This window comes from Rana temporaria, chromosome 5, assembly GCF_905171775.1.
Source record: "Rana temporaria chromosome 5, aRanTem1.1, whole genome shotgun sequence".
Lineage (NCBI taxonomy): Eukaryota > Metazoa > Chordata > Amphibia > Anura > Ranidae > Rana > Rana temporaria.
Genome location: NC_053493.1, coordinates 388,369,827 through 388,397,720, shown reverse-complemented (window position 1 = coordinate 388,397,720; position 27,894 = coordinate 388,369,827).

Sequence of the window (27,894 nt, the reverse complement as noted above, 5' to 3'; positions counted from 1 at the left end):
GTGAACCTCCTCTTTTCAGGGCCCCTGCCAGCGTTCCTTGCCCCTCCTCTTTGTCCAGTGCCCCCCATGGGAATCCGCTTACATAGGGGCACTTATGCATGCTCACACCCGAGCTCCGCTGCTGCGTTCATTGACACAGACAGCCGGAGTCGCCCCCCACACGCTCCCTCATCACTGGCTTTGATTGATAGCACTGGGAGCCAATGACTCCCAATGCCCCAGCAAAGCCAGCAAGACTAGGAAGTGAGGTGAGAGAAGAGCCGCACACATGCATGGCACTGGTTCAAATGAGGGCTCAGGTAAGTAAAGGGGGGGGTGAAGGGGGATGCCGACACCTAAACATTTTTTACCCTAATGCAAGGAATGGATTAAGGTAAAAAATATTTAGGCTTTACACAACCACTTTAACAACGTGAACATGCACTATTCCTTTAGTTTATGACCCCCTATGTATTTGTAGCACACTTCTGGGTAGGTTCTAGAAGACAGTATAATTTTTTGTCCTTCTGCTTAACAGGAAGATGGTTCAGGAGTTAAGGGGCAGCTTCCCTCTCCTCCGTGGAGGGGGCGGTGTGGCTTTGGGTGTTTGACCCAGGGGCCTAGAAAGAGAGAGAATCTGAACCCAGAGGTCCTGCAGAGCTGACTAGAAGGGAGACACCAGGAAGGATCTAATTCTGCCTATAGCGAGTAAAGATCTGTGTCTTTGGGGCCTGTCAAGTGAGGGCTGCCCCTTCAGCTAGAAGAGTCAGCGGATGGGTGTCAGTAAAGGGGGTGCTAGAGAGTGTCCTGAGGATAATTTAGTGCATCAAATCTGCTGCTAGTGAGAGCAAGAAGACTCAACCCTTCCATGCATGTGTCTATATGGTGAAAGCAGTGTGACTGCTTGTACTACCAATCCGGTGAGGCCAAGTGTTGTCCTTATCTTTTGTAAAAAGTTCCAGTTGAAGTATCCCACTCATCCCTTCTCCCATCAAAGTTCCAAAATAAAATATAAAAACACCAATACCCTGGATTGGTTATTGAGTAACGAGCAAATGGGAGTAAGGGTGGGACAAGCAGGAACCCCTAGCAACCAAGCGGTAATCCCTAGCAACTAAGTGGGAACTATTAGAAACCAGCTGCAGTTAACCAGAGAGAGGCCTATGAAGTCAACATTCAGAAAGCCCTACGGGGACAATGCTACATATTCTATTCTATCAGCAGGTAGCCTTCCAGGCTCCCCTGTCACTTGAAATTACTATTGGCCCACTTTGGCCAATCATTTTCAGCTACCTTACACTCTGCAGTTTATAAAAAGAGAAGAATCCAACACTTTCTGGTGGTCCAACACCTCAGGATATGTAAACTGATGGCAATCAGGCTGTGTGTGTGTGAAGATTGCTTACTGGCAATACTGATCCTACCCAAGCTCTCTCCCAATGTGTTCTGCCTGCCTAGTTCAAAGGGCTTTCCTCCACTTTTATCTCCTCTGGGTACCTCGGGGGTGGTGATCAGTTCTACAAAGACTCTTACCTCTAACATCTTCATCTTTGAGTACTGTACATGCTCACTCCTACTACACAAACGGTGAGCCAATTGGTAGCACTACACGGGGCCAGTATAAATTGCATTTCACCATTGATGATGGAGAGATTGGACATTGAGTACTTATAAAGGCTACAGACTCCTCTGTGGATGGAATCCTTTGGGGGCAAAACCTAAGGAACAAGTGATGGCCACATCTCCATCACACATTTTGGCAATGGATATTAATTAAAAACAATAATTGGGGTGAAACAAAATTGACTGGTTAAGGTTCTGAACCCTTGCTCCACTGGTGTTCCTCTGCCCCTCCTCCCATGCCGGTTAAAGTGGAACTACTGTTCACTGCATCTGAGCACCGCAAACCAAAAATGATTTTTTTTTATTTTCAATAAATTCAATACATTTTCTTTATTTGCAGGGATTTCCTCTCACTTCCGGTTTTGGCTATGGGACAGAAAGCAAAGGGAAATCTCACCCTAATACAGACGGTCGTTTTATGCGATGTAAAAAAACGACGTTTTTAAAAACGTCAATTTCATTGACCGTGTGTGGGGGAAAACGTCGCTTTATGTCTTGTAAAAAACGACAAAAAAAAATTGAAGCATGCTTCAATTTTATGTGTCGTTTTTCAAAACGTCGTTTTTTGTGTCACAGAAATTGACCGTGTGTAGCAAAAAACGACGTTTAAAACGACGTTTTTGAACCCGCGCATGCCCAGAAGCTAGTTATGAAGCGAGCTTCAATGGAAAAAACGTGGTGAACGTAACCTCGCTTTGCTAGAGCATTGTGAAAAAACGATGGTGTGTAGGCAACGTCGTTTTTGAAAATTGAAGTTTCAAAAACGTTGTTTTTTACTTCACAGAAAACGTCGTTTTTTTACATCGCATAAAACGACCGTCTGTACGCGGCATTAGGACAGAAATAGCAAAAATAAACATTACAGGGGTTATAAAACGTCCCTACTCTTTCCAAAATGAAAAACAAAAAAAAGGTTTTGCCGATAGTTCTACTTTAATTTTATATTGTGAACCTTTTTCTATGCATTGGCATTTTCTATGGTGCAGTATGTTAATATGTCAATTTTGAGGCTGCAGATGGGCATTGATCAGGCTGCATTGATGGGCACCGACCTTTTTTTTGCTTCAAAGTTCTTTATTTAAAATCTTTTCCTGAAACTTCCCTCTTAAAACGAAGGTACATGGTATACGTCTGTGCGTGTTATATGCCGATAAATACAATACTTTTTTTAAAATATTTTTTTAAGATAAGTTAAAGACTAAATAGATTTTCGATAAAATGCTGATTTATTGAGCACCTAAAAAGTCTCCACAAATTCAACATATGGCAATGTTCTTATGTACTTTTCTGAATAATATAATACGTATAGGGGGTGTTGGTACAACCAGAATATGCACCCCCCTTTTTCTTTTTTGCAAGAATTCCCAATATGTTCTATCTGCCTAATTCAGAGGTCATGGGCTTTCCTTCACTTTCCTTTGTGTACGGGGTGGTGATCAGTCCTAAAAAAAACCTGCCTCAAACATCTTCAACTTGCAGTATTGTAGGCACTCACTCCTAATACAAGCACTGATAGCACTACACATGACTATTATAAACTGAGTCTATACTCAAAAAGACATACAGCTATTAGGGTGACCACATTTCCAAACTGCCATTCAGGGACACCCCCCTCCTTCGCAAAAATGTGCCAATTTTAACGTTTTTCAGGAGCAGTGATTCTAATTATGCTTAAAGTAAAACAATAAAAATTAACAATTTCTCTAAATATAGTGCCTGGGAGGTCCCCTTAGTCTGCCTGTAAAGTGGGGCATGAGTACCATGTATAGAACATGCTGCAGCAAAAATGAAATTTCTTAAGAAAGTCAAATCACAGTTAAATTGACTCACGGTTGAAATTGCTGGCACCTGGCTATTGAAAAAAGAAAAAGCCCCCCCAGTCCATACCAACACCCATGGGCTCTACCCCCCACCCCAAAGCATCACATCCCCATCTTACCCTGGCTGATGGTTGTGGTGGCATGCAGGCAGGGGGATTATCAGAATCTGGAAGCCCCCAAAGGACCCAAAAGGGTCTGGAATGGACTAGGGGAGGGTGACCCCACACCGTTTTTTTTTTTTACTTTTTTTTTACTGGCAGCTTTATTTTTTATTTAACTGTCAGTGGGAAAGCCCATTGACAGCTGAAGACTCATCAGTTGTTTGTGACGCCGACTTCCCAGTCCCCGCTCTCTCATCGGGTGGCTGTGTCAGTTTCATTCCGGGACACTGTATTGTCCTGGAATGAAGGTGCCTGGGACCTGGGACAGAACTGCAAAATGCGGGCCTGTCTCGGGCAATCCGGGACACGTGGTCACCCTAACAGCTATATATTGTTTGGGAGTACATCTGTTGTTTTATTACTGAAAGTCTGTTAAAAGCTGTACTTATCCTTTTCTTTCTAAAAAGAATACACTACACAACAGCACACACAGTACAGAAAGGCAGTGCATATAATTTATTAATATAAATATGTGGTTGAACAATTATAATAAAAACATAATATGTGATCTCTCAGCCAAAACACATGATAGCTCTGGAGATGCACAAGACTTTTTGGAGTTACGGTACAAAGGAAAGCAGAGATGGACCACCTACAAGAATCTGTTAAGTTTGTTGCTTGGGACTTTACCCAGAATGTACAGTACCGACCTAGTTAAGGCCACAATGGAAGTTAAATAATAATAACACGTAATTGATGGGACACACTATGGTCTGATAAGATGAAGGCAAAATAAAGTGAGAAGTCGGTGTAGGTCAGCTAGAGTTGCATGGTTTCTCTTGGTCTTGTAGGTGGCCCGTTTCTGTGGTTTTCTGAATTGATATAAGTGGTAATGGGAACATTCATAATGCATTTTGGATTTCCTACTTTCTGTGGGTGCCAAGGCTTTTCATTGGCTGAAAGGCTATAGACTTGTTTGAAGTGAAACTTTAGGAAAACAGTTTATTGAGAAGCTGAAATACATAAATGTTTACTCATTTTATAATCTATAGTTTAAATGTTCTTAATGGTTAAAGCGGAGGTCCACCTAAAGAAAAAATATTAAAAGCCAGCAGCTACAAATACTTTTAATAAATGGATTGGACACTTACCTGTCCAGGGTGCCCGCGATATCGGTAGCCGAAGACGAGCAATCGCTCGTCTCTCAGCTACCACGCCACCATCCTCGGTGAGGGACCCAGGAAGTGAAGCCTTGCGGCTTCACTGCCCAGTTCCCTAATGCACATGCGTGAGTAGCGCTGCACATCTTCACTGGTCCCCGTTGTGTTCTGGGAACCGCGTGTTTCCCAGAACACAGCAGGGGGGGAGTGGCGGAGATATCCGCAGATTCTGCAGATATCTATGCCCGGAAGTGGGTATACAGGTATTTGCACCCCCCTGAAAGGTGTCAAATGTGACACCGGAGGGGGGAGGGTTCCGAAAAGCAGAGGTTCACTTTTTATGTGGACCTCCGCTTTAAGTATATTTACACACAAAGTATATTTACTTTTTATTTTGCCTCTCATCCAACCTTAACTAATGCCCCCATTCGCTATACCCATCTCCCTACTTACTGGGTTCAAACAGCCACTGGCAATGGTTACATCCTGCCAGTCTGGATGCACAGTAAAATCCCATAAACTTCTAAGCAGATGTCTCCCAGGAGTTTACTCATTCTATCAGAAGAAGTCTGTTGGGTTGTACTGTGCAGGTGTAAACAGCAGGAAAAAACTACAGTTTGGCTGGATGTAAAGAAAAGTGGTGGGCCAAGGCTACTACTACAATTTGATAAGTATGGATCTAGGGCATGGGCAGATGGGGTTTGTTATGGTCAGATGTGATAAAAATGGTTAAGTAAACTTTGTGTGAAATTATACTTACTCTTTAAATAAAAAAAATTAAACAAGATCTTTATTGCATTAGAAAACAGAAGTTGTTTATACTATTTATTGAATCTTTACTTAAAGTTGTAAAGGTTCCTTTTAAAAAATAATTAAAAATAACGAATATGTCATACTTACCTCCACTGTGCAGTTCGTTTTGCACGGAGTGGCCCCGATCCTCGTCTTCTGGGGTCCCTCGACAGCTGTCTCAGCTCCTCCCCACAAGAGCTAACCCCCATTCTGGGAAGAGCTCTCCCAAGGGGGTTAGCTTGCGGGCGTGCTCCTGTGTGACATAGTGGTGGCCATAGCCACCAAGTGTATCACTCGGCCCTGCCCCTGACGCGCCGCATCATTGATTTGATTGGGAGCCAATGACTGCGCTGCTATCAATCTCCAATGAAGAGCCGCCTCAAGCTGGGGGAAGGCATCACGGCATCGCGCTCACAGAGTTCAGTGGCTCAGGTAAATAAAATGGGGGGGCTGGGGGGCCCGAGAGTGCAAGGTGTTTTTTCACCTTAATGCATAGGATGCATTAAGGTGAAAAAACACGAAGCTTTACAACCCCTTTAACCTCCTTAAAGAATTTGTTTTGGAAAGCTGGCCTTCCTAGGTTCAGACCAAAGCATTGGCTCCTACAAAGGCCCGGAATTCACAAAACACTTGCGCCGACGTATCTCAAGATACGCCGCAAAAGTGCAAATATGCACCGTCGTATCTGTGCGCCGTACCCACAAACTAAGATACGCCTAAAAACAGGCTTAATCCCGCCGACGTAACTTGCCTACGCCGGCGTAGAGTGGGCGCACATTTACGCTGGCCGCATGGTGGCGCTGCCATTGATTAGCCATTCAAATATGCAAATGAGGAAAATACGGCGATTCACAAACCTGCGCCCGCCCGACGCAGGCTACGAGAGGTGTGCGTAAGTTCTATGTCCGGCGTAAAGTTAAGCCCCATAAAGGAGGTGTAACTCAGCAACATATAAAGGTCTGCATCAGGGAACAGAAGCCGGCGATTTTTTTACGTAGTTTACGTTGGACGTGTGTCTGGATGGGCGTAGATTATGTTCATGGCGTAGGCAGTGATCCGGCGTATCTTAGGTAGTTGTTCCGACGTGGTTATGAGCATGCGCACAGGGATGCGTCCACGACACGACGCATGCACAGTTCATTCAACGTACTTGTCTGGCTTTCAAACCATCATTTGTATGGGGTCACGCCTCATTTGCATTGCTTTGCATGGGGCAAGCCCACTTCCACCTACGCGGGCCTGCGCCTTCGAAATCTACGCCACGCCGACGCAGCTTTGGAAGCACTGGCTTCCTGAATTCCATGCTTGCCTCTCTGCGCTGTGTCGGCGTAGCGTACATTGAGATGCGCTACGGCGGCGTAATGTGCGCCCGTTCTCTGTGAATCCGGGCCATAGTCTCTATTTTATAGCCCTTATGAAGAAATAACAAAAAATGCAGGAAGGACAAGATCATACACTTCAAAGGTAAGGAAACTGAGGAATTACGTCTTCCATCCTGCAGCAAACTAATGACATAATTTTGGCCTAGGAAAGGTAGTTTAACTGGGGCTCAATGACAGTTTTTTAATACCAAAAGGTACTGCTTAAAGGGGTTGTAAAGGTTAATTTTTTATTTTCTAAATAGGTTCTTTTAAGCTAGTCTATTGTTGGTTCACTTTTCCGCAGGGATGTAGTCCCAAGGGAGGGGGAGAGCACGCTGACTAACCCCCCAGCCAGAACAGCTTGGATGATGGGGGCAAGCTTACGGAGGAAGAACGGGAAGTGAGAAATTCAGACAAAGAAAAAAAACATTTAGGGAAATCGAAGGAAAAGGTAAGTGAACCAACAATGCACTAGCTTAAAGGAGCTTATTTAGGAAATAAAAAACGATCCTTTACAACCCCATTAACAAAGTATATATGTATATATATATACTGCTGCTGTATGTCGTGACATGCGGGGAATGTATTCATGTAGACTTAGTGAAGGGTTCAATTTAATTACACAGTTTTCTTGCAAGGAAGGTTTGCGGGTCTCAAAATCTAGCAAAATAGTTTAAAACAAATGTAAAGGGGTTATATAAACAAAACAATAAAACAAACCCACAAATTTGTCACATTAAGCTACATGACTGTTCTGCCATGATGCAGTCAGCCAGGAGCAAAAGCCCAATGAGCCTCACACTCCATATGAGACACACCACAAGGGAGAAATGGGCCACATTCCAATTATGTCAAAAAGTCCTACAAATTTATTGATGGACAGCACAGTCACACACTGGGGTTGATTTACTAAAAGCAAATAGATAAATGCAGTTGCCCTCTGCAAGTGCAGTTGCTCCAGAGCTTAGTAAATGTGGCAAAGCTTTACTTTGCAAAGAGTTACATAGTTAGTCAGGTTGAAAAAAGACACAAGTCCATCCAGTTCAACCACAAAAAAAAATAAACAAACAAAATAAAAAACACAGTACAATCCCATACACCCAACTCCATACCCACAGTTGATCCAGAGGAAGGCAAAAAAAACCAGCAAAGCATGATTCAATTTGCTACAGCAGGGGAAAAATTCCTTCCTGATCCCCCGAGAGGCAATTGGATTTACCCTGGATCAACTTTACCTACAAATCTTAGTACTCAATTATGTTATGTACATTTAGGAAAGAATCCAGGCCTTTCTTAAAGCAATCTACTGAGCTGGCCAGAACCACCTCTGGATGGAGTCTGTTCCATATTTTTACAGCTCTTACTGTGAAGAAACCTTTCCGTATTTGGAGGTGAAATCTCTTTCCTCTAGACATAAAGAGTGCCCTCTTGTCCTCAATGTTGACCGTAAAGTGAAAAACTCAACACCAAGTTCACTGTATGGACCCCTTATATATTTGTACATGTTGATCATATCCCCCCGTATTCTCCTCATCTCAAGAGTGAATAGATTTAGTTATTTTAGTCTTTCCTCATAGCTGAGCTCCTCCATGCCTCTTATCAGTTTGGTTGCCCTTCTCTGCACTTTCTCCAGTTCTCCGATATCCTTTTTGAGAACTGGTGCCCAAAACTGAACTGCATATTCCAGATGAGGTCTTACTAATGATTTGTACAGGGGCAAAATGATATCTCTCTCTCTGGAGTCCATACCTCTCTTAACCACTTCGTTACCTATTTTGGCACTTTTCTCCTATGTATAAATCACAATTTTTTTGCTAGAAAATTAATCAGAACCCCAAAACATTATATATTTTTTTTTAGCAGACACCCTAGGGAATACAATGGTGGTCATTGAAACTTTTTTTCTCGCACGGTATTTGCGCAATAATTTTTCAAATGCCATTTTTTAGGGCTAAAAACTGTTTCATGAATTAAAAAATAACAAAACAGTAAAGTTAGCCCAATTTTTTTGTATAATGTGAAAGACGATGTTACGCCGAGTAAATAAATACCTAACATGTCACGCTTTAAAATTGCGCACACTCATGGAATGGCGCCAAACTTCGGTACTTAGAAATCTCCATAGGCGACGCTTTAATTTTTTTTACAGGTTACTATTTTTGAGTTACAGAGGAGGTCTAGTGATAGAATTGTTGCACACGCTCTAACGCACGCGATGATACCTCACATGTGGGGTTTGAACGGTGTTTACATATGTGGGCGGGACTTGAATGCGCGTTCGCTTCTGCACGCAAGCGACCGGGACAGGGGCGTTTTAAAAAAAACATTTTATTATTTTATTTATTTTTTTTACTTCATTTTTTTATTTTTACACTTTTTTTTACATTTTTTTTTGATCACTTTTATTCCTATTACAAGGATTGTAAACATCCCTTGTAATAGGAATCACTGTGACAGGTCCTCTTTATGGAGAGATGTGGGGTCAATAAGACCCCACATCTCTCCTACAGGCTTACAAGCATGAAATTGGTGAAAAAAAAATCACTGATTACATGTCGACAGCCTGTTTACTTTCGGGTACCGGGCTCGACGTCATAACGTCGCGCCCGGTCCTCCGACGGTCATAGAGATGACTGTGACCGTCTGGTCACCAGTCATCTCTATGCTTCACCAACGAGCGCCGGCCAAATCGCTCTCCGGGCCCCCGATGGCACGGGAGAGCCCGGAGAAGCACCGGATGGCGGCGGGAGGGGGGGACGTCCCCTCCCACTGCCTAGAAGAACGATCGAGCAGCGGAACCGCCGCTTTGATCATTCTTCTGTTGCACAGAATCGCCGGCTGGCATCAGGCATCATTCAGATATCACCGCACAAAGCCGAGGACGTCCTAGGACGTCCTCGGGTCTGAAGTGGTTAATACAAGAAAGGACTTTGCTCGCTTTGGAAACCGCAGCTTGGCATTGCATGCCACTATTGAGCTTATGATCAACTAAAACCCCCAGATCCTTCTCCACTACAGATTCCCCCAGTTGTACTCCCCCTAGCATGTATGATGCATGCATATTCTTAGCCCCCAAGTGCATAACTTTACATTTATCAACATTAAACCTCATCTGCCACATAGTCACCCAATTAGACAGAGCATTGAGGTCGGCTTGTAAATTGGAGACATCGTGTAAGGACGTTATTCCACTGCATAGCTTGGTGTCATCTGCAAAGACAGAAATGTTTCTTTTGATCTCAGACCCAATATCATTTATAAATATATTAAAAAGTAAAGGTCCCAACACTGAACCTTGGGGTTCAGAGTACCCAATGACTTGCAAGGAAAATAAAATAAAAAGCATTTTTTTTTTTCTTGCACATGATTGGATGACGAAAATCAGCAGAGTTTCTGCTCATTTACTAAGCTCTGGAGAAACTGCATTTGCACTTTGCAAGTGCACAGTCTTTTTCCCTTTAGTAGATCAACCCCACTGTGTCCTTTCGTCCTAGGTCCAACCCTCTAATGTATTTCACCCATCCAGGCTACATTTCATTTCAATTCATTCATCAGTCCCTTTGTTTCAATGGGCTGCCCTATGCGTAAGAAAAGTGAAAAAGAAGTCCCAGATTGTTTTCCAAAAATGTGCCTCACTGAACTGCGTAATGCTGCGTCACCATGCAGTTTGGCAAGCGTGAAAACACAGCGTTTGCAGATGCATGGGGGTGCTATTAACAATTCATGATTGATGGCACCGCTTCCCATCTGGTAAATGGCAGTGAGTTTCTCTGTGTGTCAGGAAAGCATGCAATTTTTTCCCCATGTTCCCAACATGCAAAGGTCTGAACCTAGGCTAACACTCATTGTCAAGCAAAAATACTTGTCATGTATGTCTTCAGTCTGACACATCCCCTAAGTTAAACCATGATATTAACAGAAAAAGAAAGAAACACGCAAAGCAAGGCACAGAGCTTCTTTTTCTTGAAAATGCTTACATTTTTCATTTTAGAGCTTCGAACTGTAATAAATTTTCCCCTTCTCTCATGCTGAGTCTTTGCACAGGTACCCAGCCAGAAAGCTGAAATCATCGTTCGCTGACCACCACCAGAGAGTACTGAGGGAGTAATCTGGTTACACCGGGAAGCCGAGACGTAATGATACACTTAAGGCTGTGTAAAATGACCCTACTGGATTAGCTGGTGCTTGGACGACATCCAAAATGCTCCCCCATTAATCTTCATCCTACACAGAAGAAAACATAGAAAGTCAAATGCTGAAATGTGTAAGTAGAGAGTAAGTGATGTGTAGAAACACATTACAGGGGAATAAAGTAAGAAATTAAAGTGAGGAATAGATGGATGGTGTTTTATAGATGGACAAATGAACAGACAGACAGATGGACAGCGATAGGATTTTCCATCCAAAAAAGTTGAGCTTTTGGTTGGATATTGGTTGGCTTTTGGTCGGATATTGCGACCGTGTGTATGCTCCATCCAACATCTTCTGTCAGAATTTCCGCCAGCAAAAGATTGAGAGCTGGTTCTCTATTTTTCCGATGGAAAAAGTTCTTGTCGGAAATTCCGCTCGTCTGAATGCAAATCCAAAATAACACACATGCTCAGAATCAAGCAGAAGAGCCGAACTGCCTATTGAACTTCATTGATCTCGGCTCGTCGTACGTGTTGTACGTCACTGCGTTCTTGACGGTCGGAATTTCAGACAAGATTTGTGTGATCGTGTGTATGCAACACAAGTTTGAGCCAACATTCCGTCAGAAAAAATGCACGGTATTCTTGTCGTAACTTCCAATCGTGTGTACGGGGCATTAGTTGATATGATCCTGATACCAAGCCTTTTCATGCAGTTCATGAAGCATCAGCCATTATCTACTTTTTCAAAAATTGTTAATATATGTAAAGTAATGTTGAGATAAGGCAATGCACCCATGCATTGTTTGCAACATTTTTCAATCTACTCAAATAACATCACAGGTCCTCTTCCTTCTTCTGCGCCCTTAGTCCAGAATGCTGCAGAGAGCAGCAACACATAGGGGGTTATTTACGAAAGGCAAATCCACTTTGCACTACAAGTGCAAACTGCAAGGGCAAAGTGCACTTGAAATTGCACTAAAAGTGCACTTGGAAGTAGATCCGAGGGGGACATGCAAGGAAATTAAAAAAACAGCATTTTAGCTTGCAAATGATTGGCTAATAAAATCAGCAGACCTTCCCCTCTTTTCAGATCTACCCCTCAGATTTACAGCGACTGCACTTCCAAGTGCACTTTCAGTGCAATTTCAAGTGTACTTTGCACTTGTAGTTTGCACTTGTAGTGCAAAGTGGATTTGCCTTTAGTAAATAACCCCCATAATGATGACTCCTTGGCAATGGTGTCACTAGGGTGGGGCCTAAGGGGGCCACGACCCCCCCAATTTTACTGTGTGCCCCCCCAAGTTAAGTATTCTCTTTCACTGTAATAATAACCCGAAAAATGGCCAACGGTGAGCACTGCGCCTGGTGTACGCCCGCTTGAATGACTCACTATAACTGCCAGTCTCTAAGCGAGTAAGCGGGGCTAGCCCAGTTAACGTCGCACAACAGTAGCCGGCCGCCACTGTTGTTTATGGGAGTTGTGGTCCTTGGCGGCGGCTGCGTGCACAAGCTTCCTGCTCCCGGGGGATGTAGACAGTCTGAGGAGAGCAGCGCAGAGCCAGCATAAGTGCTACAACTCCCATCGCTGCGGTCAGATATTGCCTGCCTGGACACCATGTGAGGTGGCTGGCCTGGGCGTGCCAGCTGGCTGGTGGCTGCAGTACGGAGTACTGTAGAGTGGAGACCCTAGGAGTGAGCGACATCAACGACCGACCCCCGGGACTGGAGGAAACAGCAGTCAGCAGTGCAAGAAGAAGGTGGAAGAGAGGACCTCTCCTGTCCTGCTGAGCTCTGAGTCTGCCGAGCAAGGTGAGAGACCCCGACACCCCTACAGGATGTGATACCAAGGACCTCTGTGTTGTCTCTGTACATGTGTTGGCAACTCCCCACGTGTACACAGATGTGCCACAGGTCTCAAACTGATCCTGAAGCCCTGTGCAGAACCTGAAGCCCGATGGTACACAAGTGCCATCAAAGTGCCTTGGAAGTGTAACCTCATGTTTGCCTAGGCTAGAAGTACACAAAAAAAAAATTTCAAACTTAATAGTGGAAAAGGGGGAGAGCCAGATTCAAATAAGTTGCCTCATTAGATGAAGGTCCACTTTAACAACCAGTACTTAAGCAGAAATAAACCTGAATCAAAATAGAATTTAGTGTGTCCGCCCTTTGCATTTACAACAGCATCAGCTGCATATACGGTACTGGTTGTATACACGTTTTTCAGTTTTATTCAATGCTCATTCTTCAGATCATTTTGTATTTTCATCCACTGCGCTGATATATTTTTTGGAGAATCATACAGACTGTAAATTGTGCCATTATCTTTATTGGGAAACTATAGTTTATTTTCAGTAAGAGTATATTATGAAAAATATTCTTTAGTTTCTCTTCTATATAGTAGGCAAACTAAATTCCCTAGCACAGAAAGACTGTATCCTTTTTTTTTTTAAGTGTTTTAAAAAAAGTTGCCTTGATTCTCTCATAGCCAATCAGTTTCTGCCTTTGTCATCTGTCACAATGAAGATAGCAAAATATTGATTGCGATTTTTGATAGGGTTTACAGTATATATTTATGAATATATTGATTATATTTAAACTAAAGAACAAAAATGTCATGTATTGCGGCTTACAAGTGCTGAGGCTGCATAGATGAGCACCGGTGAGGCTGCAATGATGGGCACCGACACTGGTAAAACAAAGGTGAATTTGTAACAAGACCTCTGGACTGCATTCTATTCTTGAATTTATTTTTTAATAAAAATGTGTGTGTGTATACTGTATATATATATATATACACACACACGTTTTATGGTTGGCCCCCCTACTTTTGTTATTGTCCCCCCATGTGCCCTCCCTAAATATGAAAGCTAGAGACGCCACTGCTCCTTGGGCTCACAAAAGTAGTTTGAATAATGCTGGGCATCATTTGACCTGGAAGAGAACTGAGGCTGGACCACAAAAAACACACAGGGAAGCACCATGAGTGCTCTGTGCTAACATCCACACCGCTCAAAGCAGACATATATTGCAGGGAAAGAGATTGAGAAAATTCAGCTAAGGGGAGTGGGTCCTAATACAGTGCATACAACCCCTTTAAAGATAATGGGGGTTATTTACGAAAGGCAAATCCACTTTGCACTGCAAGTGCACTTGAAAGTGCAGTCGCTGTAGATCTGAGGGGGACATGCAAGGAAAATTGCTAGACTTGCCAGGGTTGTACAATTGTAGCAGATCCGCATTGCATGCCTCCAGATCAACTTTCTTTGCAAACATTCTGCAAGTTGTGCTTCAAGTGCTCTGCAAGTGTACAGCTTGCCAGTAAAAATGCACAGCAAATTAATTGTTTTTTCGGAATTTCGGTTTCGTCTGAAAAATAAGTTTATTTAGTTACTCCCGAAATAAGTTTTTATTTATTTTGGTTTAATAAAAAATGCATTTGTCCGAAAATGTGAATTAAGGTTGAATCTGTCAATTGAAGGCTTATGGTGTCTGTGGAATGATCTAAGAAGATTCTACAAAGCAGCTAAACTGTACGACGCCGCAATCGTACATTTCCGGTCGAAGGCTCCGCCCTCAAGCTATAGTAGAATTCCAATGTTGTATGACTAGTATTAGTATTTAATAATTATTATTACTAGTCAACCAACATTAGAATTCTTATATAGCCTATGGGAGGATCATTTGACCATAGATGTCCGTTTGCGGCGCTCGTATGTTTTTAGCTGCTTCGTCGAATCTTCATGTCTCTTTAATGTCGAATCTTTTCTTTTTCTCTCTATGTCGAATAACTTTGGACTTATGCCGCGTACACACGATTGGAAATTCCAACAAGAAAAACGTGGATTTTTTTCCGACTAAATGTTGGCTCAAACTTGTGTTGCATACACACAGTCACACGAAATTCCGACCGTCAAGAACGCAGTGATGTACAACACTACAACGAGCCGAGAAAGATGAAGTCCAATGATTCTGAGCTTGTGTCAAATTGATTCCGAACATGCATGTTTTTTTGTGCGTCAGAATTGCAGACGATCTGAACTTTTCTTGTCGGAAAAATTGAGAACCACGGCTTAATAGAGTTAGGTTTGGCTCATTCAACTGCAGGTTCGATAGACACAGATCGCTATTGTCACCGTCTTCTATCTATATCGAACTGTTGTCACAACAAAACAAAAATAAAGCATTTTTTATGTCGGATCTTTCGGATTTCGGATTCTGTGCGTTCGTTGTCGTTTGTTAAAACGAACGTGAAAATCCCAGAAATTCAGATGAAAATGCATTCGGATCTCACAGGTATAACATACATTCTTACATTGGTCCAACTATGTAAAAATTGACATACCTAATCTTCAGCTTCAAATAACACTGGGTGTTATTCAACCTGGAAAAGGACCAGTGCTGGACCATGGAAGACACATGTGTAGAGGGTGGGAGATATACATAAAAAAAAAAAGAGTTTAGTGCTCTTTCATCTTTTTTTCCCTTCCTTTTCTCTCCTTTCTCATTTCCCCTACTTGGTCTCCTTTCATCCTTGAGTTCGAGTCACCAAACATTCAGTGTGGCGTTTTTTATTATGCTATTTGCTGATACATGGGTTCATATCATCTCCCCGCTTATTGGGGTGGGTGTGTCCTTTGCATGCCAATTTATTGTATTTACTATGTGATGGTGCAGTCTGTGCAAGCATTGAATCTGTCATGTAATGCACTTGTAACCTATGACCTGCAGTTGGACCATGTATCCTATCTTTATGCACAGCTCTGTATTGTTTCTCTCTATCTGTATAAGAAAATACAAATATTTAAAATATAAAAAAAGAAGCTGTTAAATTGCCACACTTTGAAAACGACAATTCTGTCGAAACTGGTCAGGGCGGTGCTACGCAGTGACGCCACCACGCTCCCACATGACCCCGGAAGCACGGGCGTTCGTATTTTAGCTATGCCGGCTGTTTTTAAATGTTCTTGTTGTGTGTATTGATCGTATTGGAGCTTTTGGAATAAACTCCCCCAGTGTTTTAAACGATAACACACATGTTGCCTCTTTTTTGGTACCCCCTTTTTATGACATATGGACTGATCGAGACCTGCTGGAGCAGATGATACCACCCCTGGTTCAGGTTCAGTGGAGGAGATCCTGAGAGAGCAGTCACTTGGAGGTCCGGGTCTACTTATAACCTTTGCAGAGGTTTGAATCTGCAAAAGCGTATTTGACCTTATATCTGAGGTCCAACTTATCTGGTAAGGGTCCCCCTTAACACTTTTGTTTTGCACGGGAGAAGACAGTACGTTGGTGGTGGCGTTCAGTGACTTCATCTATACTCTCACACATCTATTCCCCACTGTATGGAATCTGGATTCAGTTCACTTGATTTGTGATTGACTTTCCTTACCTTCCTATTTTGTTCCAATATTTGAACTGAGTTTGCTTCAATCCACTTGTGATTATTGGACTTCTTTGGTTGTCCTAATTTGGACTCTCACATATATATTTGATTGATGTCACTTATTTGAATGTATTTGGGTTATATGCTTCACTTTGCAGTGTGTGTTTGCTTATAGGGGTATCTGCCTCTAGGAATACATTCTCATATCACGTATAATTTAATTTATTTTTCTTAAAATGAAATTTTATTCACTTTTTATAACTTATTATTCTTCTATTATTGTTCGCATGATTGTCACATGTTTTTTTGTTGCTGCTTGTATTTCACGCTTTATTATATCAATCCATTTAGATTAGCGCAGAATTTAACCCCCCCCCCCCTTTTTAGGATTTATATAGCGCCAACAGTTTGCGCATCGCTTTACATTAGGGGAGACAGTACAGTCACAAAACAAATCAATACAGGAGGGATCAGAGGGCCCTGCTCGTTAGAGCTTACAATCTAGAAGGGAGGGTCAAGTGGAACAAAGGGTAGTAGCTGTGGGAGATGATCAGATGGACTCAAATGAAAATACAGTTGTTAGGTGTGGGAAGGGTAGGCTTCTCTAAAGAGGAGGGTTTTCAGGGATCCTCTAAAAGCTAATAGAGAAGGAGATAGGCGGATAGATTGGGGTAAGGAGTTCCATAGGCTTGGAGAGGCTCTGGAAAAGTCCTGGAGATGAGCATGGGAGCAGGTGATGAGAGAGCTAGAGAGTAGGAGGTCTTGAGAAGAACGAAGAGAACGATTAGGTTGGTATTTAGAGACTAGGTCAGTGATGTAGCTAGGGGCAGAGTTGTGGATGGCTTTATAGGTAATTGTTAGTAGTTTGAATTTAATTTGTTGGGTGAGCGGAAGCCAGTGGAGGGATTGACAGAGAGGAGTAGCAGAGACAGAGCGGTTGGTAAGGTGGATGAGTCTGGCCGCAGCATTCATGATGGACTGAAGGGGGGTTAGAGTATGCAAAGGTAAGCCAATGAGGAGGGAGTTGCAGTAATCAAGGCGAGAGATGACCAGTAAGTGAATTAAGAGCTTTGTGGTGTCATTGGTTAGAAAGGGGCATATTTTGGAGATGTTGCGAAGGTTGAGGCAGCAAGATTTGGACACTGTTGCTTTGTAGTTTTGCTCTCCTTGGTTCAGTATCTGTTAGGACAATTGGTTCAGTATCTACATGTAGTTTGTATGCTCTTCTTGTGTTTGCATACAATAGGTTTCCTCCAGATGTCTACTAAGCTCAAAAACATATGGGTAGATTAATTGACTTAAACATAAATGGAACCCACATTGTGAATGAGTGTGGTAGGTACACTAAACTGTATACACCACTGCCCTAGTGACTAATGAAATACGGTCAGATGCAGTAGGGCACAAATATGTTGGCAATATTTAAATAACTATATCTAATTTTTGCAATAGCTTAAATGTTCGCTTTCAACCATAAGAAATATTCTTACGGAACACATTTACATGTCTGAAGAAGTTTACATCATTCCCTGAGCAAAGAACTCAACAGAAGCCAAGAAAAATATCAAAGATCCTTTACAGGGTCATTTATAAAGCATTAAATGTTTTATACAAGCTCTGTGACCCAACTGAGCATTAGCCAGCCATGGAAAATTCACAGGGGCTGTTTCATCAATCTCAGCGAGGGGTAATGTGGCCTGGTCTAGCATGGAGTCCCACCAGAATTTATTACCTGAAATTTCTACATCATATCTTGAAACACGTGCTATGAGGTAATGAGGTCTCTGTAAAATATTTTCTTTCTTGTTCTTGCATGAACAGACCTCGGTTCCACCAGTGTCCGCCGTACTGTATGCTTTACCCTGGAGAGCTCAAAAAGAAAAAGAAAAGTGTTCACTGCAGTAAAATATAGGTATTATAAGTATAAAAAATACCAAAACAATAATTCTTATTGTCAGTTTGGTCTATGCCATGTAGAATTTTACACTCACAAAGGTCGTCAGAAGAAGTAAAAAGCCACAACACAGGTCAAAAAGCTTCCAACTTATGATCAGAAGGGGCTAGATGGGGTGAGTGCTCCCCCTTCCGGACCATACCAAGCCACATGCCCTCAACATGTTGGGTGCTTATGGGTACCCCATGTTGAGGGCATGTAGCCTGGTATGGTTAATAAAGTGGTCCAAATTGTGAATGGACTCTAACAGTCGGGGTACCTTTCCCTTCGTAAACGTGTCGCCTATTGGTCTACCACTTCCCGGAAGTGGCATCATCTCTAACTCCCTGTGCGTTCCAGACAAAGGAAGTGTCAGCTACCACTGGCGCGGCCAGCTCTGAGAATGCAGCGAAAAGCCGTTTGGATGCACCCTCTCCGTGGAGACTCTGCACTTTTGTGCTCAATGCTTTTTGTTACTTAACCTTTATGAGTACCTACATCCATTTGTGTATTACAATTACTCTAATACTACATTTAGATTGGTGCATGTGCTTTATCCCCTAAAGTCTATCAAAACCTGTCAGGAAGCCAGTGCAAGGACTCCAGGATAGGGGTATAATGATCACTTGTACCAGACCTAACCTGGCTACAGAGCTTTGAACATATTGAAGTCGATTCATAGTGGATTTAGGTACACCAGTGAGTAGAGCATTGCAGTAGTCAAGTCGGGAGAACACAAATGTATGGAATAGCTTTTCAGCTACAGTGTATTATAGCATAGGATACAGCCGAGCAATGTTTCTTAGGTGGAAAAAATATGTTCAACATTTTGTACATTTGATGAGGGGGGGGGTGCCAACTATCAACATGACTTCAGTGTTGTCACTGAAATTAGGAAATTAATTTCAGGAAATTATGGGCCAGCCCGGAGTTCCCCCATTCTCCCATCTCTCCGGCCGGCGCCTTCATTCCTAGTGTGGGCACCCGGCCGTGACAGCTTTCGGCTTCACGGCTGGGCACTCACTGCGCATATGCAAGCTGTGCTGCGCTCTATGAGTGGTCAGGCGATCACCTGGGACCTGTCACATGTCCCAGGTGATCGCCTACAGGGAGGGGCCACCGTAGGCGATATGACGTATCGCCTAAGCGGTCCCTGGGCGGAAGGAGGAAGTAGGACAGGAAGTCCCACGCCTAATGAAGCCCCCCCCCCCCCCCCAAAAAAATGACATGCCAAATGTGGCATGTAAGAGGGCAAGGAGTGGTTTAAGCGGAAGTTCCACTTTTGGGTGGAACTCCGCTTTTAGTCTTGATGTTGGGCTTTAATGCTAGTGACAAACTGCGACATATGTGTAATTTTTACTTTTTGCCCATAGGTCCACTTTTAGGGTAATTTACTCACAATGGCTCTGTATTTTTATCTTTATGGAATAATGCGAAACACACAACACATGAATGATTAGACAAAGTGTGAACACTCAGCTTGATGTCATCTGGTACATTTATGTATTCTCCACCTCCTTTGTCAGTTCCCTATACATTATTAAAAAGGAGCTGCAATCAAAGATGTTTCAAGAATTCCGGTAACATTTTCGAAAGCTTCTATGTCACAGCTGATGTCTGAAAACAATTACAAGTTATCACAAAAGGCAATGATCTACATCCCCATTCTGTTTGATGCTAGTCCCTGGTCTCCATCTGATCTCTATGCATTATCTCTGTAGGTCCCCATTCATCTTTCCTTGTAAAGGCATCCCACTTAGAACTTCCCAATTGCTAAACAAGCTAATAAATGCCAGCATCGAGCGCTGACTCAGTTAAACAAATACATATTATCTTTTGATTGCCGAACATTGATGACTAATCTTTTTGTGGCTTCATCAAGTGACAAGCTTGTCTCAAACAGTGAGATGACTTTGACATGTTTACAGGGCCGTCTTTAAGGCAGGGCAAAAGGGGAAGCTGCCCTGGGCCCTGCCATTGTTGTGGGGCCCAAAGCAGCTGCCTCATACTTGCTAACTATCCCAGTTTAAATTATCTTGTCCCTTGAGGCTTTATTCCTTTGCTGTGTCCTGATATCTCAGTGTGAAGTGCTGCTACTAATGCTGCCCAGCTCTGCCCTATTTTTGTGTACAGATAATTCACCTGCAGACCCTGTGTTTACATGTAAATTACGGGAGCATTCATATGTAAATATCAACGTCATTCATATGTAAATAGCTGAGGCCGGCAGCATTCATATGTAAATAAAGGCGGCATTCATATGTATAACATGCCCCTCTGCAGTGAAGAGATGATGTGCTGTAACCTCTAGCAACCAGTCAGTGAGCAGTATTACTGTATAGTAATCTCTAGCAACCAATCAACAAGAAGAAATCTGCTGTAACCTCTAGCAACTAATCAGTGAGCCATAATGTGTGCTGTAACCTCTAGCAACCACTCAGTAAGTGGTAATGATATGCTGTAACCTCTGGCAACCAATCACAATCACTGCCTAATCTGATACAGTAAACTGATTTTAAGTCTAGCTGATATTTATTGTATGTCTCAGAGCAGGTGGAGAGCAAAATTGCATGCGCGGGGGGGTGGGGGTCAAGATTTTATTTTCGCAGGGTCCAAGCAACATTAAAGATGGCCCTGCATGTTTATGGGACAACCTTTGAAGAATGTATGCAGAAATTACACCTAAAGTGGAACTCTGGGCATTAACTGGATTAATTGGATTGAAGTAAGTGAAAGAAGCTTTTAGCTTACATTAATTTTAACTGACATATTAATCATTTAGGAAGGGGGGGGGGTCCCCCTAAATAATTAATATGTCAGTTAAAATTTATGTAAGCTAAAAGCTTCTTTCACTTACTTGAATCCAGAGTCCACTAGATCTCGAATCCAGTATCTTCTGAACTACAGTGGGAGAATCCTCCTTTTGGCACCCACCATGATGCATGGGTGATGTAGACCCTTGCTACTGGCTTTCTATGAGACTGTCCAGCAGCGGGGTCCTCTAAGGCCGCGTACACACGGTCGATCCATCCGATGAGAATGGTCCGACGGACCATTTTCATCGGTTCACCGCTGAAGCAGACTGATGGTCTGATGTGCCTACACACCATCGTTCCAAAAACCGATCGGGTCAGAACGCGGTGACATAAAACATACGAAGTGCTGAAAAAAACGAAGTTCAATGCTTCCAAGCATGCGTCGACTTTATTCTGAGCATGCGCAGGTTTTGAACCGATGCTTTTGTGTACTAACCATCGGTTTGGACCTATCGGTCGGCGGCCCATCGGTTCGATTTTAAAGCAAGTTCTCTAACTTTTGTCCGAAGGACAAAAGACCGATGGGGCGTACACACGGACGGTTTGGACCGATGAAACTGAACTTCGTTCTGTTTTCATCGGTTTGGACCGATGGTGTGTACGCGGCCTAAGACAGTGAACCTCAGTCCTAAAGTACCTCCAACGGGCTATGTTTTCAGGTTTTCCTTTACTTTGCACAGCTACTTTAAATATCATGACATGGTATTGATAAGAGCTATTTTATCTAAGGGAAGTTCCCAAAACATGGCCTGTTGGGGGTACTTAAAGCGGAGGTTCCGCCGATTTTTTTTTTAAAAGCCAGCAGCTACAAATACTGCAGCTGCTGACTTTTAAAAAATGGACACTTGCCTGTCCAGCGCGCCCGCGATGTCAGCAGCCGAGGCTGAGCAATCGCTCGGTCCTCAGCTGCTTCCACCGCCATCCTCGGTCAGGGAATCAGTAAGTGAAGCCTTGCGGCTTCACTGCCCGATTCCCTACTGTGCATGCCCCCGATCCCCGCTCTCTCCTGGGAACAGTGTTTCCCAGAAGACAGCGGGGGGATGACGTGACGAGGCTGGATTCCCCGCGGGAGTCAGAACCCGGAAGTGGTGCAAATACCTGTCTCAGACAGGTATCTGCACCCCCCACCCCCTGAAAGGTGCCAAATGTGACACCGGAGGGGGGAGGGCTATCCCCCCTTCAGTCAGTCATGAATGTTCCTGCCAGACTCATCCACCTTACCATCTGCTCAGTGTCTGCCAGTGGTGGCCCGTTCATATGGGGTGCAGGGGTGCCACCCCCTAATCCCTAATCCATGCACCTGGCCCCTAATCCACATGCAGGGCACCGGACACATGGATTTCAATGTTTTTTTTTTTTTTAGAGGCACATTATTTGAGCCTGAGGCTCTAATTGACTTAAAAAAAGGGTGGGCTCAATTGGCTCCTGCTCACCCAACAAACTAAATTCCAAATACTAACAAGAACTTACAAAGCCATCTGCAACTCTGCCCCCATCTCCTTCAAAAACCTAGTCTCAAAATACCAACCAACTCGTTCTCTTTGTTCCTCTCAAGACCTCCTGCTCTCTAGCTCTTTTGTCTCTTCCTCCCATGCTCAGCTCCAGGACTTCCCCTGAGCATCTCCCATCCTATGGAATTCCCTACCCCAATCTGTCCGACTATCTCCTACTCTGTCCACCTTTAGGCATTCCCTGAAAACTCTTCTTTTAAGAGAAGCCTACCTTGCCCCCTCCTAACAACTGTACTTTTTTTTTCTCTATCAGCTCATCCCCAACAGTATTTTTTTGTATCATTTGACCCTCCCTTTTATATTGTAAGGTCTAACGAGCAGGACTCTCTAATTCCTCCTGTATTAAATTGTATTGTAACTATACTGTCTGCCCTCATGTTGTAAAGTGCCGGTCAAACCGTTGGCGCTATATAATAATGCCTTTTAAAATCCTTTAATCACTATTTTGCGCTACTGCAGGAGATTGCTGGGTGACACTAAATCTGGCCATATAATGTACATATGAATGGTAATTGGGTGGTTAAGGATGTGTAGCACTACCCCCGGAGGAGCTGCTGGATTTTTGGGGGGTACATTACCTCATGGCTCCTCCGAATGCCTAGGGGTGAGTGATGCGTATTGCATGTAGTAGAAGTAAAGGAATGTCCAGACAGGTGCTCTTTGCTGTGCTCTTTATTACCCCGCCGGGTAAAAACAGTAAACGTGTGGTGAGGAAAGTAAAGTTGAAGAAGATAGGAGAATATGGCCGCGTACACACGGCCGGTCCATCCGATGAGAACGGTCCGAAGGTGCTTAGTACAAACAAAACATAGGAAAATGATGGATGATCATAACATAGTCCTCAGTGAAATAGCATATTCATAAAAATAAGAAACTTACATGCACATGCAACTGTCCCAGAACAAGAACCAATCCCCTCATATGGAACCCCCTCTCAAGTCCCCCTAAAAAGGGAAAGACGTCCACAGCAAAAGGAACCACCGAACAAAACCAATTGTTCAAAATGGGATTGCCAGAAAAGACAAAGCAAAATGTCCCAGGATTTCAACGAACGAAAACGTCGAGATCAACAAGGGGCAAAAAAAATAAAAAGAATAGAGAAAGGGAAAAATGGAAACTATTCCATTAAAGAGAGAAAACCCCGCCCAAACAAAATTAATAATTAATAGACATGTGCACAGAATTTTTTTTTTTTTTCTGTTTCGTATCGTTCCGTAGGTTCGTTTCCGTTCGTTTTTCGTAAGACGCCCGTTTTCCTGTTCGTTCCCGTTCGTTTTTCGTACGACGTGATTTTTTCGTATTCTGATTGTTTCGTATTTTGGTTACCGTTTTATTTTCGTACATGCGGGATGGTTCGTTATTCTGTTTAATTCATGTTCGTTACTTGTTAGACAATAATTTTCGTGAATTTTTGTCATTTTGTACTTTCGTAAATATATCGCGGGATTCGCGGCACTTTCAACATGTGGCTCATCCATATTAACTATTGTTAAGCCCCATACACTTGGTCAGACGTTTTTAACAACAAACATAAAAACGATCGTTTTACCGAACATTCGTTCGTTTTTAAACTCCATCAGAAAACCATTTTTGGGTTCCATGTTCAAAAGTCTGGCCAACTGATCTCTCCCTTCAGACGAAAATCCACAGAAAAGTTTATTTGGCTTTACTGTACTACTGTACTCAGCACAAAAGAGAAGCTGCTTCACTAACTAACTACACTCACTGTCCATTCAAAAAAACGAAAATGACATCTTATAACAAAAGATTTGCATTCTGTATTTTGAAACCAAATTACGAACAGAAAAAAGGAATTCAGAATACAGAATACAAATCTTTTGTTATAAGATGTCATATGAACATACAAACAGAAAAAGGATTCAAACAAAATACAGAATGAAAATCTTTTGTTATAGATGTCATATTCGTTCTTTTGCCGTTTTCGTTTTGTCGTATTTTCATCAGGAAGTTCTTTCGTATTTGCGGTTGTTCGTTATGCGACTCATTCGTAATCCCGTCGTTTTCGTATTTTGGTGCTTAAATTTTTTCGTATGTACACATTATTCTGCGGGTACGAAAATGAACATTTTCGTACGAAAATAACATTCGTACGAACAGGAATGCACATATCTAATAATTAAATCCCCTGGATAGTCTTACCATGCCACTGATAGAATCCCATAAAGAGTTAAAGGATCCCCAAAGGGAGGAGGTTAAAGTAGTAAGAAGGTCCCTGAAAAGAACCTTCCTCCACAGTGTCCAGAGGCAAATGGCAATCCTGGGTTCCCGGCGTCATCTTAAATACCCCAAAGACCCGCCCACCGCTGACGCACAAGGGGCGGAGCCAATGCGTCACCGGGGGGCGAATTGGGAATTGGTTCTTGTTCTGGGACAGTTGCAAGTGCATGTAAGTTTCTTATTTTTATGAATATGCTATTTCACTAAGGACTATGTTATGATCATCCATCATTGTCCTATGTTTTGTTTGTACTAAGCATATGTATTATTTGATTGTTTTCTGAAATTTCAGAGATGATGTTTTTCCCTGAGGAAGACATCAGTGTAAATCCACAAAGTTGAAACGCGTTGGTTCAGCTATCTGAAAGAACTTTGGCAACCATTCACATTAGGTCCTTGAGGTTCAAAACACAGATACCATTCAATATCTCTATATATGCACTGTCATTCATTGTTTTTACCCACCATTTGGTGGTGGATATTTGTATGTATATATATCTCTGTCTTTGTATATTTTTGTATAATTTTTCTATTAAATTTATATTTTTTATATATATTTTTAACCCTTTTTTCATTGCCCATAAAGTCCCAATTTTTGGAGGTATTTTCTTTCTTGATCTACCAGGGATGGTGGCAATGTACATGCCAGACTGTTGGGAGTATACTTTTTTCACATGAAGATACAGAAGGATTTGAGGCAGCCTACATCCACAGAAGATTTGTGGTTAGTTCTCCAAGATGTTTGGAACAACCTACCTGCTGAGTTCCTTCAAAAGCTGTGTGCAATTGTACCCAGTGCTGTGTCTTGGCCTAGGCCGAAAAGGCCTAGGCCTAGGGTGGCACTTTGCAGAGGGGTGGTGTGACGGTATTGGTATGATATCCCCGTCAACGTTCCCTTCTTCCCATAACGAAAATCACCCCAATATTCCACGAGGAGGGATATCCCTGGAATCGCCCAGAAAGCCACACATGCCAAGCTTACTGCTAGAACAAGACACTTTAATGACACAAAAACTCAGCTTATATGTGGTTACAGCCTGTTAGGAACGCCCCCCTCACACAGTGGAGTTTCCCATACAGATTATAGGAGACAAGGCGGAGCCGACCATGCAGACACGTTTCTTTAGATAAAGACATCAGTGGAGTTAATTAATACACTGAAGCAATCAGAATAATTAACATACTACTTCTCTAATCATTTAGCCTGATGATACAATACACATCTTTTAAGAGTAAACACAGATCTTCTTCACACAACACAATAGATCAATTAACGTTTAGAATAGTGAGGGGACATTAGCACGTCAATAACCTGTCAGAGGAATGAATCACACATGAAATTCCTTTCTACCTCTACCCATATGGCTAGCAGGGAGCAGTAAACTGAGACATATAGGCAAATGTATCACAATGGCCCCCCTTTTGCTCCCTGCTCCGGCAAACCCGGTTGGACCTTCCCGGGTCCAGTAGGGTTGACGGGTTCAGAGCTTTTAGTCCGAGGTTAACTCCGTTTGGCATGACTGACCTCCCTTGACAACTGCTTCAGACTCAGGTATGTCACCGGGTCGTCAGATCACACGCCGGTCAGTCCCCAAGTCTTTGTGCGATCTGCAAAGTCACCAGAAGTCAGTGTGAAGACAGCGAATGGGTCTGTGCGCCGCCGTCTAGGTGTCCCGCTATGGGAGGGGGCAGGTTATGGCTCTGAAGTGACAATCACAGGAGATTCATAAAAAGAAAAAGTTATATTTGTTGAAATGCTGTAGCACTGGTGCTCAGAGTCTGGGGGGGGGGGGGGAGAGGGGACTCAGAGCCCCATAAGGTCAGCCACCCCCTGCTCCCTCCGCAGCCGCCGGTTCTCCTCTTTGAGCTTCTCCAGCTCCATCTCCAGTTCATGGAGCCTGGGGGGGTCAGCCCGCTGTGACCTCAGGTTCTCCTCCTCCATGCGGCTTATGCACTCCTCCAGCTCTATGTACTCACGGATCAGATCCTGCTTGCTCATGTCCTGCAGGCTTTCCACGTGGTCCTTCATCATCAGGAACTGGGTGGTGGTGTAAGGGGCCACCGGTGGGCCCTTGGCGAACATCTCGGCCCGCATCTGGGGCGCCCGCTGCGATTCCATCTCCTCCAGTCGCTTCTTCTCCTCCCAGGTCCGCTGGTTATATGACTTCCAGGACCTCTTCTTCTTGGAGGGTAGCTGGCGGTGCCTCTTTCTGCCCAGCTCCCTCCAAGGCCCCTCCGGCTCATGGCTGTCGCCCATGACCAGCTGACAATGGTGTTCCCTGTTGTCCGTAATAACAGATTGTACCATGAGGGCTTCGTAAGGGGTGCCCAATGGTTCTTCCTGACCCAGCTCCTGGGGATCCCAAGCCGAGTCTACACAATGGGCTGCTGCTGGTGGGCGGTACCCAGGTTGAGACCAATTTGACCTGGTGTTGTCATTCATGGGGCAATTCTGCTTGAAGTGACCCAACTGTTTGCACCGGAAGCAGCGTTGTTCGTTGTACTCCTGGCGTGGGTAGCGAGGGCTATATGTCATCGGTCTGTTAGGCGGTTGGTATCTAGCGGCTGGTGGGTGTGAGGGCGCCGTTGGTTGTGGGGGTTGTACCCGTGGTGTGACCTGGTTTGTCTTGCGAGTATCCGCATATTCATCCGCCAACTTCGCGGCCTCTGGTAGAGTCATGGGCCTGCGATCTCTCACCCAATCCTTGACGTCCGTCTGGATGTGATTGTAAAATTGCTCCAGGAGCATTAGTTGCAAAATGTCCTCTGCGGTGGTGGCCTGGCTGCTGTTAACCCAGTTAGAGGCCGACAGGGACAACTGGCATGCCCATTCCGCGTAAGAGTCTTTCGTGGTTTTGCGTGAGTCCCTGAACTTCTGTCGGTGGGACTCTGGGGTTACCGCATAACGAGCCAGGAGCACTTCTTTAACCCTGGCGTAGCTATGGATATCCTGATCTGGCACGGTCCGGAAAGCATCAGAAGCTTTGCCTGACAGTTTGCCTGACAATATTGCAACCCACTCTCTTCTAGCTATTCGATGC